At 37.5% G+C, this 15,706-nt stretch overlaps 1 long non-coding RNA gene across 1 annotated transcript in view; it reads left to right on the top strand.

Annotated features, from left to right (window-relative positions):
• Window positions 1–6,591: 6,591 nt before the first annotated feature.
• The window catches only part of LOC132537719 (uncharacterized), a 43,906-nt gene continuing 34,791 nt past the window's right edge, over window positions 6,592–15,706 (top strand). The window contains exons 1-2 of the long non-coding RNA XR_009549176.1: window positions 6,592–7,024; window positions 13,211–13,354. This is a non-coding gene — a long non-coding RNA (uncharacterized LOC132537719). The remainder of the gene's footprint in view (window positions 7,025–13,210; window positions 13,355–15,706) is intronic.

Here is a 15,706-nt window from a genome sequence, read left to right as displayed (position 1 = left end):
GAGGCCATTCTTTTCCCTTTTCGTGTTCCTTGTTGTTTATCATTGCTGTTATTGTTGATATTGCTGTCTTTGTTATTGATACTGATGTCCTTGTTGTTGGATAGGACAGAGAGAAATCGAGAGAGGAGGGGAAGACAGAGAGGGGGAGAGAAAGCTAGACACCTGAAGACCTGCTTCACCACTCATGAAGCAACCTCCCTGCAAGTGTGAAGCAGGGGCTGGACCTAGATCCTTCCTCTGGTCATTCCGCTTTGCGCCATGTGCGCTTAACCTGCTGCTCTACTGCCTGGCCCCCATATCCTTTTCTCAAATAAAAATGATATGGACCATCACTTGACACTGTGTACACTGCTATGTCTAACATCATTTAGCCCCTGTATCAACGCTTGGATAGTGTAGTGCTTTGCTACGTATGTGACCCATGTTCAAGCCCAGATATTACTGCATTGAAGAAAGTTTCAGGACTGTGGCTTCCTTCCCCCTCTCTCTCTGCCTCTCCAAAACCCTTCCTTGTAATTTGTGACTGTTACTTTCTTTTGACTTTGATTGGATCAAGTTAGAATCTTATCAATGGAGAGTCCGGTAGTAGCGCAGCGGGTTAAGCACACATGGTACAAAGCACAAGGACCAGCATAAGAATCCCAGTTTGAGACCCAGGCTCCCCACCTGCAGGGGAGTTGCTTCACAGGCGGTGAAGCAGGTCTGCAGGTGTCTGTCTTTCCCTCCCTCTCTCTGTCTTCCCCTCCTCTCTCTGTCTTATACAACAATGACGACAACAATAATAACAACAATAAAACAACAAGGGCAACAAAAGGGAATAAATAAATATTAAACAAACAAAAAAATCTTATCGATGAGGTCCCAAGACTCTGTCCTTTGTAGACCTAGTTGATGAATGCTATCCATAGGTTTTAAAGAAGACTTCCAGTATGTATGTGACTCTGGTGAGATTATCTTTGCCAGTTTTTGTTGTTGTTGTTGTTGGTGGTGGTGGTTTGTTGCCTCCAGGGTTATGCTGGGGTTCTTGAGCTTTGTACCACATGCGCTTAACCCGCTGCACTACCGCCAGATACCTCTCCCTCAAGGCCATTTTTTTCCCTTTGTGTTGCCCTTGTTGTGATTATTATTGTTGTTGTTGGATAGGACAGCGAGAAACGGAAAGAGGATGGGAAGAGAGAGAGGGGACGAGAAAGACAGTATAGACCTGCCTTAACCCCTGTGAAGCGACCCGCCTGCTGGTGGAGAGAAGGGGACTCCAACCGAGATCTTTATGTTGGTCTTTGCGCTTCGCTCCATGCGCTCTAACTCCAACCTGGTCTTTGCCAGTTTTTTGTACACATGCGGTAGGATCAGAGTACGTCAATTTGGTGCGCATGCTCACCTTCCTGATCATAAATGTGCGTGATTTCTTATTGAAAACTTCTAAATATATCTAGTCTAATACTACCTTGTCTAGTATGCCACCCCAACTCTCCTGATTATAAAATCTGACTCTCACTTCTTTTTCAGTGGAGCTTTTATGTAAACCTATGCTACCTACAGATATTCCAAATTATAAACTGTTTTTCTATCAGACCCCATCTGTCCAACTGTTACTGTGTTGTTGTTTTTTTTAACAACTGTAACTATTCTACTTTCACCATTGCCATTATTTTACGAGTAGAAAATCAAATTCTTTTGTTCCCTGGAAGGTTAGACAGTAGGTAAAGTACATAACTTGTTAGTACAAATTCTGTGTTTAGTCCCCAACATCGTATCTCTGGAGTGCTTTGTAGGCTCCTCACTTACTTACTTTTCCTCCTTCTTATGTTGATAATTCTTTAAACAATTAAAAAAGAAGACAAAACATGTTTCTGTTTAGTTCCTTGATATCGGACCAGTTTTAGTATACATTGTTTTTCTAGTTGATTGGAGTAGCATCAGCATAGTTTAAGCTAATTTTCTATTTACTTATTAACACAAGTATTGCATTAAATAAAAATCAATACAATTTTAAATTAGAATACAAACTCCAAGAATTGATACCACTGTGTCACTAGATTTCAAGTCATGTGATATAGCAGGACTAAATTTAAATGTTGGTTCTAACTAGCCACAAAACTAGTATCTTTCTATTTGTTATCACCCAACTCCTAGTAACTATGTTACCAGATGCCAAAAACTTTCACATGATGTTGACTCCCCTTTAATAAACAAGTTGAGGGATGAGTATCTGAATGAATCAGATGCTCTGATAGATATCTGAATGAGCACTATATTTTGAAAATCTAGAAAGATTATTATTTTTTTATTTTTTGGGTAAGACAGAAAGAAATTAAGAGGGGAGGGGAAGACAGAGAGGGAGAAAGATAGACACCTGCAGAACTGTTTCACAGCTTGTGAAATGACCGCCCCTGCTAGTGGGAGTCAGGGGGGCTCAAACCCTGATCTTTGTGCGAGTTCTTATGCTTCCTACTATGTGTGCTTAACACATAGACCCCGAAAATCTGGAACTTCTATAAGACTAAAGTATAACTTCCACATAGGAATAAAACAGAGTTATATAAATATGCAGTCAATCATTTCATCATGAGAACAAGGAAATTAGAGAAGCCATCTTCTATTTATTTTTATTTTTTTATCTTTTTTATATTTATTCATACTTATTTTCCCCTTTTTGTAGCCCTTGTTGTTTTCTATTGTTGTAGTTATTATTGTTGTTGATGTCGTCATTGTTAGGACAGAGAGAAATGGAGAGAGGAGGGGAAGACAGAGAGGGGGAGAGAAAGAGAGACACCTGCAGACCTGCTTCACTGTCTGTGAAGCAACTCCCCTGCAGGTGGGGCTCAAACCAGGATTCTTATGCTGGTCCTTGTGCTTTGCACCATGTGTGCTCAACCTGCTACACTACCACCGACTCCCAATTTTTTTTTGATCTTTATGGATAAAAGACAGCCAGAAATAGAGATATTGGATAGAGACAGCCAGAAATCAAGAGGGAAGAGGCTAGCAGAGAGGGAGGAGACACCTTCAGCACTGCTTCACCATTCACAAAGCTTTCCCCTTGCAGGTGCAGACTGGGGGCTCCAACCTGGGTCCTTGAGCATTGTAACATGTGCCATGTGTGCTCAACCAGGTGTGTCACCACCTGGCCTAGAAGTCATATTTATATGTTGAGATTTGATTGTCATATAATACTGAGTGAATTTAGTAAGTACAACATGTTTACTTGGTATACCTATGTAATTACTACTATCACTTTCATACTACATAATTTTTCTCTTTTGTGGTTAGAACAGCTAAGATCTTAGAAAATTTAAAGTGAATAATAAGGTAGTATTCTTTATAGTCATTAAACTGAGCACTATATCGCAAGAGTTTTCTATCTTCTAGTTATGTTAGTATTGTTTATTATACCCTAAGTCCAATACTTTATATGTTCAAACATACAGCTTATATATATCTTTGAAATGATATTTGATTAACATGATTTTTGAGAAAATCCATATTAATTCACAAATATGTCGTGTGACAAATTATACTATATACGGAATAGAGTTTCTTCTTATTTTAAAAATCAGCATTAACAGAATTCATAAAGATCCTGAATAACTTATAGAAGACTTTGCTTCACCAATAATAATTTCTTAGAAATCTATAACTTTCTAGGAAGATGACTGGTTCCGTGATTTGTTAGCTTGATGATAATGGCAGAACAATTTCTGACATTAATTGAGCATTGATGCTATTCAGAAAAGATGCTTTCTGGGATTTGAACATTATGACTTTCCCTAATGCTCGCCCACTCTTTCACCCACGTGGTTTCTTGGTATTATTTTACAGATGAAAATAGTTCTATTGTAAGGAGCTCAAAATTAAAATGCTATTGTTATTATGTATTTATTTTATACAAAAAACAATGATCAAAGGCTAACTAAAGGTTAAGGTAGAGTATTTTAGAAAACATGCAGACACATACTCAAACATGAAACTGGCAATTAAGATTAGAAATACCTAAGTAACTAAATTCCTTCTTAGCCATGGAATATACATACACCTCAGTGTAAAAATCAAAGGTGAAAGTTATATAAGTTATTATTTTTTCATGTTATGAGTATTCATAGCAGACATAGTATGCTTCAGGTTCATAAAGTAGCAAAAATTGAAAACATGGAATAATTACCAAGACCATCAAGTTCATCTCATGCCCAGTGAAAGCTTGTTTAGCATGAGAATGATGACTGATTATTATTCCCAGTCTCCTTTAGTTTGAAATATTTTGAAAAACAAGTAGTTTTCTCTTTCTCATTGCATTTTAGTGTAAAGACCAAGAGGACTTTGTGAAAATAAATCTATATTATAATCTCAGAGATTTAACAGAAGAAAAGGACATTTCTAACTCTTAACTGCCATAACTGTCCTCTAGATTGCAGAAAGGATAAGTAGCTGAAGTATAGAGAAGAAACATAAATTCTTTACTAGATTGATCCTCAAGTGACTCATAATCTGTACTCACATTTCATTGCAAATAATGAGTTATTTGTACCACTCATTTTCAGTAAAGCCCAGCATATAATTTAGCTTTGTAGCTAGAAGGAAATGGCTTTGTGAGCAGCTAGTTCATCTTTACCAAGTGTAAGGTTGGAGACTTGAGAAAAAGAGAAAGGGTAACATTATTTACAAATCATTAAGAAGTGAAAGTGCTAGATATAGGAACATTTCTCAAAAGGACCAGAACTTCTCCTGAGATTTCTGTTAAATTGAGAAAATTTAATATGGTTTGCTAAGTTCTTAGTTACAGTTATAGTAAAATTAGTCAATATGCTTGCAATGTGTCTGCCTCTGGGAAATAAGATGAGATAGGCTTAACTAGATTAGAGTTTTACCTTAACATTAAAAAGTAGAAGACTAGAGAATAAAAGAATAGGCAAAGGAGTAATGATAAAAGTAAGCATGGAATCTGTGGTAAGGGAAATGGCATAAGAGGGGGAAGGGAGATAGCATAATGAGTATGCTAAAGACTTTCAAGCCTGAGGTTCTCAGATCCATTCCGCAGTAAGTCAGAACTGAACTTTGCTGCAGTTTCTGTCTTTATCTTTCTCATTAAGATAAAATAAAACAGCTTAACAGGGGGAGTCCGTGGTAGTGCGGTGGGTTGAATACAGGTGGCTCAAAGCGCAAGGATCCCAGTTCAAACCCCAGCTCCCCACCTGCAGGAGAGTCACTTCACAGGCAGTGAAGCAGGTCTACAGGTGTCTATCTTTCTCTCCCTTCCTCTTTCTTCCCATCCTCTCTCCATTTCTCTCTGTCCTATCCAACAACGACAACAACAATAATAACTACAACAATAAAAACAACAAGGGCAACAAAAGGGAATAAATAAATATTTAAAAAATAGCTTAACAGGTAGAACTTTGGACTTTCTTTTTTTTTAATATTTATTATTTATTTATTTATTCCCTTTTGTTGCCCTTGTTGTCTTATTGTTGTAGTTATTATTGTTGCTGTCGTTGTTGGATAGGACAGAGAGAAATGGAGAGAGGAGGGGAAGACAGAGTGGAGGAGAGAAAGATTGACACCTGCAGACCTGCTTCACCGCCTGTGAAGCGACTCCCTGCAGGTGGGGAGCCAGGGTTCAAACCGGGATCCTTATACCGGTCCTTGTGCTTTGCGCCACCTGCGCTTAACCTGCTGCGCTACAGCCCGATTCCCAGAATTTTGGACTTTCATGACACAAGTTCCAAACTCAACCCAGATTGTCTCGTCTCTTTATTTCTGTTTCATATGAGACTGTCTTTCATAAGCAATACATACTTTATTTTTTTGCAGTACATACTTTTAAAAACAGTAAACATGGAATCTAAATTCAATAGAGAATAACTTAAAAATACAAACTAAGTAGTGAGAGTCATGAAACAGCTCATCTAGTAGAACAGCACCTTACAATGCAGTGGATCTGGGCTCCAGGCATAAAACCACAGGGAAGAGGTGTCTTAGCACTCACCTGGGAGAATTCCAGTCAGTGCTGCAGTATTTCACCCTCACTCTCTGCCATATTCTGAGATTTTTAAAAAGAATGAAAATATTGACTAAGGAGAGGTATAAAATTTAACATCATGGAGCAAGGCAGTGGTGTACTCCATTACCATAAACATTACCTTACTGAGAAACCTGATTCAAAACCCAGGTCTTCACCTACAGGGAGGAAGATTCATTAGTGGTAGGGCACTCCTCCATATCTCTCCCCACCCACTCTGTCTCTGTCTCTGTCTCTGTCTCTCTCTCTCTCTCTGTCTGTGTGTCTTTTCTTTCTGTCTTTATCAACAATGAGAAACAGGGAGAAAAGAATTACCACTGGAAATGATGGAGTTACACAGCAGATACAAAGCCTCACTGATAATCCTAGTGGAAAATCAATCAATATTAAAAGCTAAAAAGCTACAAAAGCTCTGTGAGTGCAAACAAAAAAAATGTAGAATTGACAACTAATGGTACCACAGAGATTTTACAGAAATGTTTTAATCAGAGACCAAAAGGTTGAGGTTGAAATATAGGACCTGTAATCAAGAAGGGAGGGGTTTCTAATTAACTCTGACAATAAGAGGCAGAATAGAGAGAATCATCGATGTGAAATATGTCAGCAATATCCTCTACAAGGAAATTAAAATACCTATGAATTTTCACAGGAAAATTAGGGAGATTAATAATGATTTAAGGGCCAAAATCTTTTATTATTTTTATTTTATTTTTTTTTTTTCCAGAGCATTGTTCAGCTCTGGTTTATGGTGGTGTGGGGGATTCACCTTGGGACCTGAGAGCCTCAAGCATCAGAGTCAGTTTGCATAACCATCAGGCTATCTTCCCACCCAAGGGCTAAAATCTTCAAATGGCAAAACAACTATCTCTCCAACTATCTCTCCTTTAAAAATCATAGGCCATATTATTTTAAAGGTTTTTTTTTTTTTCTTCAGGTTAGAGAAGATTTTTCTGGAAGTGACAATGACTTGGAAGGAGTCTGTCTCAAGTAACAGTGATACAAATGAAGGTAAAACACTCACCAGTCAGAAGCTTAAGAAAACTAGGACTGTTGTGTACAGTATTGTGAAGGAATGCTGCAAATAAGCAATTTTACTGATGAAAAGGCATGGATTTCAACCGACTAACGAAAGCTTCATTATTCTGCTGAGGAATTCATTTGGTAAAGATGTGGGGATTTACAGATTCACTCCAAGATGAAAGTTTTGTTGATATGGGATGACATTTGGAAAGTAATTAATTTGAGCATCTTTGATCACTTGACTTTATTTCTTATCTTTTCCCAGCTATCCCAGAGGCATGGTCTCTTTGATTGGCCTTGGTTCATTCTCATAAAGTTCCACAGTGACAAAGCTTCATCAGCACTCACACAAAAAATAAACAAAGGGGATATGACCTAGAATATAAATCATATGTATATGACTTGAGAGGGCAGAGTATAAATCAGTGGAAATGTTAAATGTATCATAAGAGCCAAAATGTTTTAATTACCAAAGGGACAACGTTTGGATTATGTATTAGAAAGTTTTTTTATAATATGATCGTTTTGTGAAGAAAAATCAACGGTTATCTAAAATCAGGGCAGTGCCTTTTCTGTGATTATAATTAGCAATACTTGCAAATATTGAAAATAATCTCACAGTAATTTGAAATTTAGGAATTTATAATTGTTAAATTTGCTAACTACAGTTATATCTCTAACAAGAGAACTATGTTTTCTTTAAATGAACTGATCTCATACACATATAAACTAGGTTTTAAGTAATATTTTTACTGATTAATATTTACAAATAGAGATGTTAAAATATTATGTAATAATGATATATCATTAATTAAGACACATGTTTCTTTAATATTTAAATCATTCAATTTGTGCAGAAAGTGTTATAGCTCTTACCAGTACTTTACCATCTTTCCCCCCTCTCCTTTTATTTATTTATTTACTCCCTTTTGTTGCCCTTGTTGTTTTTATTGTTGTAGTTCTTATTGCTGTTGATGTCATTATTGTTGGATAGGATAGAGAGAAATGGAGAGAGGAGGAGAAGAAAGAGAGGGGGAGAAAGATAGATACCTACAGAAGCCACTCCCCTGCAGATGGGGAGCTGGGGACTAGAACAGGGATCCTTCCTCTGGTCCTTGCCCTTTGCGCCACCTGTGCTTAACCCGCTGCACTAACACCCAACTCTGTCTCCTTTTTCTTTCTTTTTTTCCCAGTTCTTTTTTCTTGGGAGATTAATGGTTTACAGTTGATCTCCCTCTCCTATAAGAAAAGAGCTCTCCATCTATCTCTCCTCGCATCCTATTTAATCAACTCAGGATGCCAAGTGCTCCAAACACCTTAGATGTAGGAGAGGAAAACCTTTGGTAACAAGACATATATATATATATATATATATATATATATATATATATATACACATATATAATCTGTTTGACTTGATAGGAAATAAAAATAAGGATAATATTAACTAACTGAGATTTTTCAGGTTGTCTGTGCAACCCATAATATTTTTAAATTATTTAAAATAAATTAATGGTACTATAGTAGAGCCCAAGCATAATATGACCATTGAGTAACCCACCACCAACACAGCTGTTCCCTTCTTTACTGTTTTTAAAGAAAAAGAAAAACAGAGACAGCAGAGAAACCACAACAATCTTTTATTGTTTATGAAGTTTCCCTAGGACTACCCCAGGTAAGCCATGTTATGCTGGCATTTGAATCTGAAACTGAGGTTCTGACAACGAACACACTCTATTAGGGCAGTTATCTCTGGACATCTCATATTTGATTTTTTTTTTATTTAAGAAAGGAGATGTTAACAAAACCATAGGATAAGAGGGGTACAGTTCCACACAATTCCTAAGACCAGATCTCCAAATCCTATCCCCTCCCCTGATAGCCTTCCCATTCTCTATCCCTCTGGGAGTATGGACCCAGGGTCCTTGTGAGTTGCAGAAGGTAGAAGGTCTGGCTTCTGTAGTTGCTTCCCCACTGAACATGGGCATTGACTGGTCGATCCCAACCCCCATTCTGCCTCTCTCTTTCCCTAGTAGGGTGAGGCTCTGGGGAAGCAGAGCTCCAGTACACATTGGTGGGGTCATCTGTCCAGGGAATTCTGGTTGGCATAGTGCTGGCATCTGGAACCTGGTGGCTGAAAAGAGAGTTAACATACAAAGCCAGACAAATTGTTGAACAACCATGGACCTAAAGACTGGAATAGTACAGAAGAAGTGTTGGGGAGTATTCCCTGCAGGCTCTTGTGTACTTCTGCTTTCAGGTATATACTTTTCCCTAGTTTATGGGCACGTGTGAATCTATGCTCTATCACAGGGGACCTTGTCTATATCTAGGTTTGGGGACTTTATTGGGTGTGGAACACTTGGAGTGGAATTAGAGAATACTATGAAAGGAAAGGTCTCACCTGAGTAATGAAGCTGAAGGGTTGTCATTCCACACCTGAAGTCTCTGGACACAGTCTGAAGTGAAGCATGCTGGGGTGGCACTCATTGCGTTGAGTTGTGATCTGCAGATGCAATATCATTTGATTTGAATTGAGAGAAGCATGCAGGAAAGTGGGCCCCACCCTAAGGTTCCAATATAGGCCCTATAGTGGAAATGTGAGGTTCCTGCTGTCTTAGGGTTCAAGAAGACAATGGATAGTTATTATAATCATCACATTATTTTTGATTGGGTTAACTTTGAAAAGTCCCTTTGTTAGGGCTTGGAGTATAGTACCCAGCATCTTGTACATAGCTGTACTGCCCATTGCTTCTGTTCTCCCTGGTTTAAGCTTTTGAGAGAGTCAACATATCAAAAATAGCCTATGTATTAAAAGGACTCTGTGTTTTAAGAAGTTCTAGACATATGATCAATTTTTCCCCTCATATTAATTAAATAGTCGTTTATATCTCTACACTTTAATAGGAGTGTACATAAACACCATTCCCACCACCAAAAGACTGTGTCCCATCCCAACCACCCTTCCCCCCACCCCCCATGCCCAGAATCCCAATGGCCACCCTCCCCTTCACCATAAGGTTTTTACTTTGGTGCCCTGGATTTTTTTTGAGTTTATGTCAACTGCATGAGTTAAGAGGTTAAAGTGTTTCAATATAGTCTACTAATTTTTTTTATTATTACTTTGCCTTTGAATGTGCATGGATTATTCTATCAGAGTTTTTCTATAATTCTTATTAAATAATCTATAATACAAATTGCATATCTACTCACCACCTACCTCTTTTTCCCTAGGCCTTAAACGATAGAGTGATAGGATGAGAAATAGATTAATCATCTTCCGCCAAAAAAATATAGTTGAAGAATAAGGAAGACTTTATTTAAATTTACTTATTTAAAAAATAAACAATTGAGGGTTGGGCGGTGGTGTGCCTGGTTAATCTTACATATTACTGTGTATAATGACCTCCTGCTTCTGACCTGCAGGGAAAGACACTTTATGCACCATGAAGCACATCTGCATGTGTCTGTCTTTCTCTCTCAATTCCTATCTCTTCCCTCTTCCTCCTTTATCAATTTTTCTTAGTTCTATTTATTAGAATGGAAAGAAAAACAAAAGGAAATAAAAACAAAAACAGACACCCATAGTAGTAGTACTGGCACCATGCCCAAGAAATAACCCTTTTGGCAATATATATTTGAAAAGAGAGGAGAGGGAGAGGGAGAGGGAGTGGGGGAGGGAGAGGGGAGGGGGAGGGGGAGGGGGAGGGGAGGGGGAGGGGGAAAGAAAGGGAGCAAGAAATACAGAGCAGTACCTCTCTTTTCTGGGAGAGTTCATTATAAAATCTCTCCAGGGGCAAGATAGCCCCTAGTTCCACTGCTTTTGTATCCTAGATAAATCCCTACCTGTCCTGGTTTCTTGCTCTTTGCAATGCAAATACCCAGAAAAATAACAATTCCCATTTTCATGTAACTTTTAGAGTTTTAACTTAGGAGTCTACTCTGAGTTGGAATACTGCCCCCCTCTGAAAGATAAGGGAAGTTTTATTATCATTTTGTATAAAAGCAATTAACTAGACAAATGGCTAAAATAGAATTCTCTAAGTTTGTGAGGAAAATTCGAAGACCGAAACTTGTTACAGAAAACACTGAGAAATCCAGGGAAGTTCTCTTTTCCCATGCCTATTCATGTCAGAGAGATTATCTTCTTTTTATTGCCATACCAGACCACTACTATTTATTCTAGGCTCTAAATTGAGTTCTACAAATGCTTTTACAAAGTTGACAAATTATATATGCCCGGTGGGATTAGATACTCCTATATGACACATAAGAGTAAATACTATCAAACAGTGTTCTTTTTAATTTGCGAACAATAACGTTTGCATCTGGTTTAGCACTGACTTTTGGTTAAGAACCGTTTTAAGTGCTATGCTCTGCTAGTTGATTTATTTTCAATAATATACATATTATTGACATTAAAATATTACATGTAGGAAAAATAAGGTATGAGTAAATCAAGAGATTTTCCCTAGATTACAAGTAGTAGATAAGTAGCTACAATATGATTTTTTGTTGTTGTTGTTGTTGCCTCCAGGGTTATTGCCAGGGCTTGGTGCCTGCACCATGAATCCACTGCTCCTGGAGTGTAATTTTTCTCCTTTTGTTTCCCTTGTTGTTTTATCATCGTGGTTATTACTGTCATTGTTATTGGATGGGACAGAGAGAAATTGAGAGAGGAGGGGAAGACAGAAAAGGGGAGAGAAAGATAAGCACTTCCAGACTGACCTGCTTCACTGCTTGTGAAGCAACACCCCTGCAGGTGGGGAGCCTGGGCCCAAACCAGAATCCTTACTCTGGTCCTTGTGCTTCATGCCACTTGAGCTTAATCCTCTGTGCTACTGACCTACCCCCACAATACAATTTTTTAGTTGAATCTAAGACTCCTTTTTCTTAAATACTTCCAACTGGAGTAAAATAAGGTACATTTTTTTTATTATTGATTTATATATCTTACCCAAGATATTTCATTAAATTAAATGGAATTGAATGGGTCAGTAAAATTAGCAACAATTGAAAGTGTCAAATAAAATTTATAGTAGATAAAGGTATAAAGTTTAATAAACTCAATGAAGATGCAAAAGAACAAGATGATATAACTGAATAATAGATTGGTCAGCTAGAATACATCAAGCAATTCACTAGGAAGCTGAAAAATTATGAATAGAAAATACAAATGCACATGTGGTGCAAGGTGGAAGGACCAGCCTAAGCATCCCAGTTTGAGCCCCCTGTCCCCACCTGCAGGGGGGTTGCTTTCTTTCCCCTTCTCTGTCTTCCCTTCCTCTCTCCATTTCTTCCTGTCCTAACAATGACGACATCAATAACAACAATACAAAATATAAATGCATTATACAGGATAGAAATATATGAATCTATTACATAAGTAACACATTCCAGAAAATAGGAAAAAGTAGAATATGCTTTCAGGCATATATATTTGAAAAAGTAAGTAGAAATGCCAGAAAAGCAGAAATGTTAAAGGCTTATACTGCAAAGGTTTTGCAATGCCAAACAAAGCATACGAGAACTAATTCCTAGCTAAAGACTATGTAGTCAAACTAAAAATATCAAATGCTATTATGACATTCCAAAACTTTCCAACAAATAAAAGTAATCAATAATAAAATACTATTAGCATACTTCCCAGTGAAAACATTGATTATAATAAATAAATGGTGTAATATTTTCCAAAATATAGATTTTAAAAAAGACCAGAAAGATAGCACAACTGGGTGAGTACCTGGTTTGCCATTTGTGTGTCCTAGGTTCAACCCCAGTACCCACCACATTGGAAGAGAATTTCATGCTAGCCCCTACCTCTCTGCCTCTTTCTTTCTCTTACTATGTGAAAAAGTCAGCCTGGAATAATTAGACTTCTGTGGTAACAAAAAATAAACACATACACTTAAGAAAAAGAGCTTCAATCTTATAATTTATTTGAAGTAAAATTACATATTTTATATTTATTTATTTAACAGAAATAGAGATAAGTTGAAAGGGAAAGAGGAGATAGAGAAAGAGAGAGACATCTGCAGTACTGCTTCACTTCTTGTGAAGCTTTTCCCTTGCAGGTAGGGCCTAAGCTCCTGAACCTGGTTCCTTAATTGTAAGTCTATACTCTGTCACATGCATTACCACCTAGACTTAACTATTATTGTGACCCCCCAACAGGAGTTTGGGACTATCAGCATACGAATGATGTCAGCCTCAGGAGGGAACACAGAGAAGGGAATATATAAAAGCTCGGATTTGGAGCAGCTGGCTTTTTGGCAGCATCTTCTTCTGGTCAGAAGTATCTCGGCGGAGGTGCTCCAGGTATCTGCCATGGCTGCTTCTCCTGGGAACTGAACACGTGTGACTCTGCTAGACAGTAAACTTTTAAAACCCTTCTATGGGAGTTGGGTGGTAGCGCAGCTGGTTAAGGATAGGTGGCACAGAACACAAGGACCTGTGTAAAGATCCCAGTTCAAGCCCCAGGCTCCCCACCACCTGCAGAGGAGTCGCTTCATAGGCAGTGAAGCAGGTCTGCAGGTGTCTATCTTTCTCTCCCCCTCTCTGTCTTCCCCTCCTCTCTCCATTTCTCTCTGTCCTCTCCAACAATAACGACAACAATAATAACTACAACAATAAAACAACAAGGGCAACAAAAGGGAATAAGTAAATAAAATAAGTATTTTCAAAAAAGAAAAATTATAAAAAAATAAATAACTACATCCATGAGCAACCTATACCTCAGTTGAATTGTTTATTTTATGGGACTAAACGTGATAGCTATACGCAGATTTTATGGACTTAGTGTACTCTTTTCTTTTAAGTAAAAAAAAAATGTAATCTTTATTTGTTGGATGGAGAGAGTCAGAAATGGAGAGGGAAGGGGATGATAGAGAGGGAGAAAGAAAGAGAGACTCCTGCAGCACTGCTTCACCACTTGTGAAGTTTTCCCCCTGCAGGTGGGGATCAGGGGCTTGAAACTGGGTCCTTGCACACTGGAACATGTGCGCTCAACCAAGTGCGCCACCACCTGGCCCCTGACTTAGCATAGTCTTAACCCCTGATGATAGTAGCTTATTTTACCTTTTCACCCTAATAAAACCTTGCATTGTTTAAACCCGTTCCCAGCTCCCTGCTATGAATCCTTAAGTGCCAAAGCCCTAACCCTCTTTTAAGTTAACTTTACAACAAAATATGAGGAAAATTAAATATTAATAGCCATGTATATTATACTTGAACAACTACCACATCATCATTGTGAAAATATACTGGAAGAAGATACGCTAACTTTGAAAAAGTCCTTGAAGACTTTATAGAAGTAGAAAGGGAGGCTATATATTTAGATAAAGTCTGTTGATGTATAGATATTCAAAATAAAATTATTACTATTCTTTATTAGCATTCTCCAGAGATATTTAATATATAGAGAGGTTTGGTTCACATAGTTTTGAAGCATGAAACATCCCATGGTGAAATTATTTGCATACTAAAAACACAGAAATTAGTAATGTAGTTAGTTCAAGACTTCATGGCTGGAAAGCAAATGGAGTAGATTTTAGTTCAAGTCTGAAGACCTGAAAAACGAGTTTGCCAAGAGAGAAAAAAATCGATTTCCTATCTCAAGCAGTCAGTCAAAGCAAGTGAATTCTCCTTTTATTCACTTCATTTTTGTTCTAATGAAGTCTCCAATGGATTGGATAATGCCTACTCATATTGGAGAAAGCAATTAATTCATTCTACTCAGTCCACTTATCCTACTTCTAATCTAACACCCTTATCTACAAATATGGCCAGAAATAAATTTTAACAGATTTCTCAGCATCCTATGATCTAGTCAAATTGACTTAGATGATTAATTCTCAGAACAGTCATAAAAACACTAAAGATAGAGCTAAACGCAATGTTAGTCTTTTATGACTTTTTGTTTGTTTATTATTGAATAGAGACAGAAACTGAGAGGGAGAAAGAGGAGAGATAGAGAGAGGGAAAGAGTCAGAGAGACACATACAACCCTGCTACACCATTTGTGAAGCATTCTCCCTGCAGGTAGGGACCAGGGGTTTGAACTGCATCCTTGCACACTGTAATATGTGCACTTAACCAGGTACACCACCCCTTGTCCCCTTAATGTTATTTTTTATCACTTGAACTCCTATAATAAATTTAAGGGTTTTGTTCTCTTGAACAACACAGCTATTGCTCACAGTACTAGACACTGGGAAGTACAAGATTAGGTTCTGCCCTATTTGGGGCCTGGTAAGAGATTTATTCTTGTTTTATGAACAGATAGTTTTTATTACATCTTCCTGTAACACTCAAAAATGAACATATAACCATATCTTCCTTTACTTGAATAAAATCAAAAACTAAATATTTAAGTTTATTCTTTTGGAGTCATTGGAGTGTTTTGCAAACACAATTCCTTGTTCCCAGGTCATTTATATTATTATTTTCATTTTAGATAGTAAGATAAGAAGATATACCGTAGAACACAACCTTAAAAAGTGGGAAGTATATATTAAGCAGTGTTATGCAAAAGAATATTGTGGTGGCATTTTTAAATTTAAAAATTTACTAGCTTTTTCAAAAATTGAAACCCCAGATCTCACCTGCTATATTCTTGCCTTTAGGTTCCTTATTATTAAACAATTTTTTTCTGCTTTATATCTTAATACT

The sequence above is a fragment of the Erinaceus europaeus genome, chromosome 3 (genome assembly GCF_950295315.1).
Source record: "Erinaceus europaeus chromosome 3, mEriEur2.1, whole genome shotgun sequence".
NCBI classification, from domain to species: domain Eukaryota; kingdom Metazoa; phylum Chordata; class Mammalia; order Eulipotyphla; family Erinaceidae; genus Erinaceus; species Erinaceus europaeus.
The sequence above is the reverse complement of the archived record's forward strand: the minus strand, read 5'-3'. Positions and strand labels throughout refer to the sequence as shown.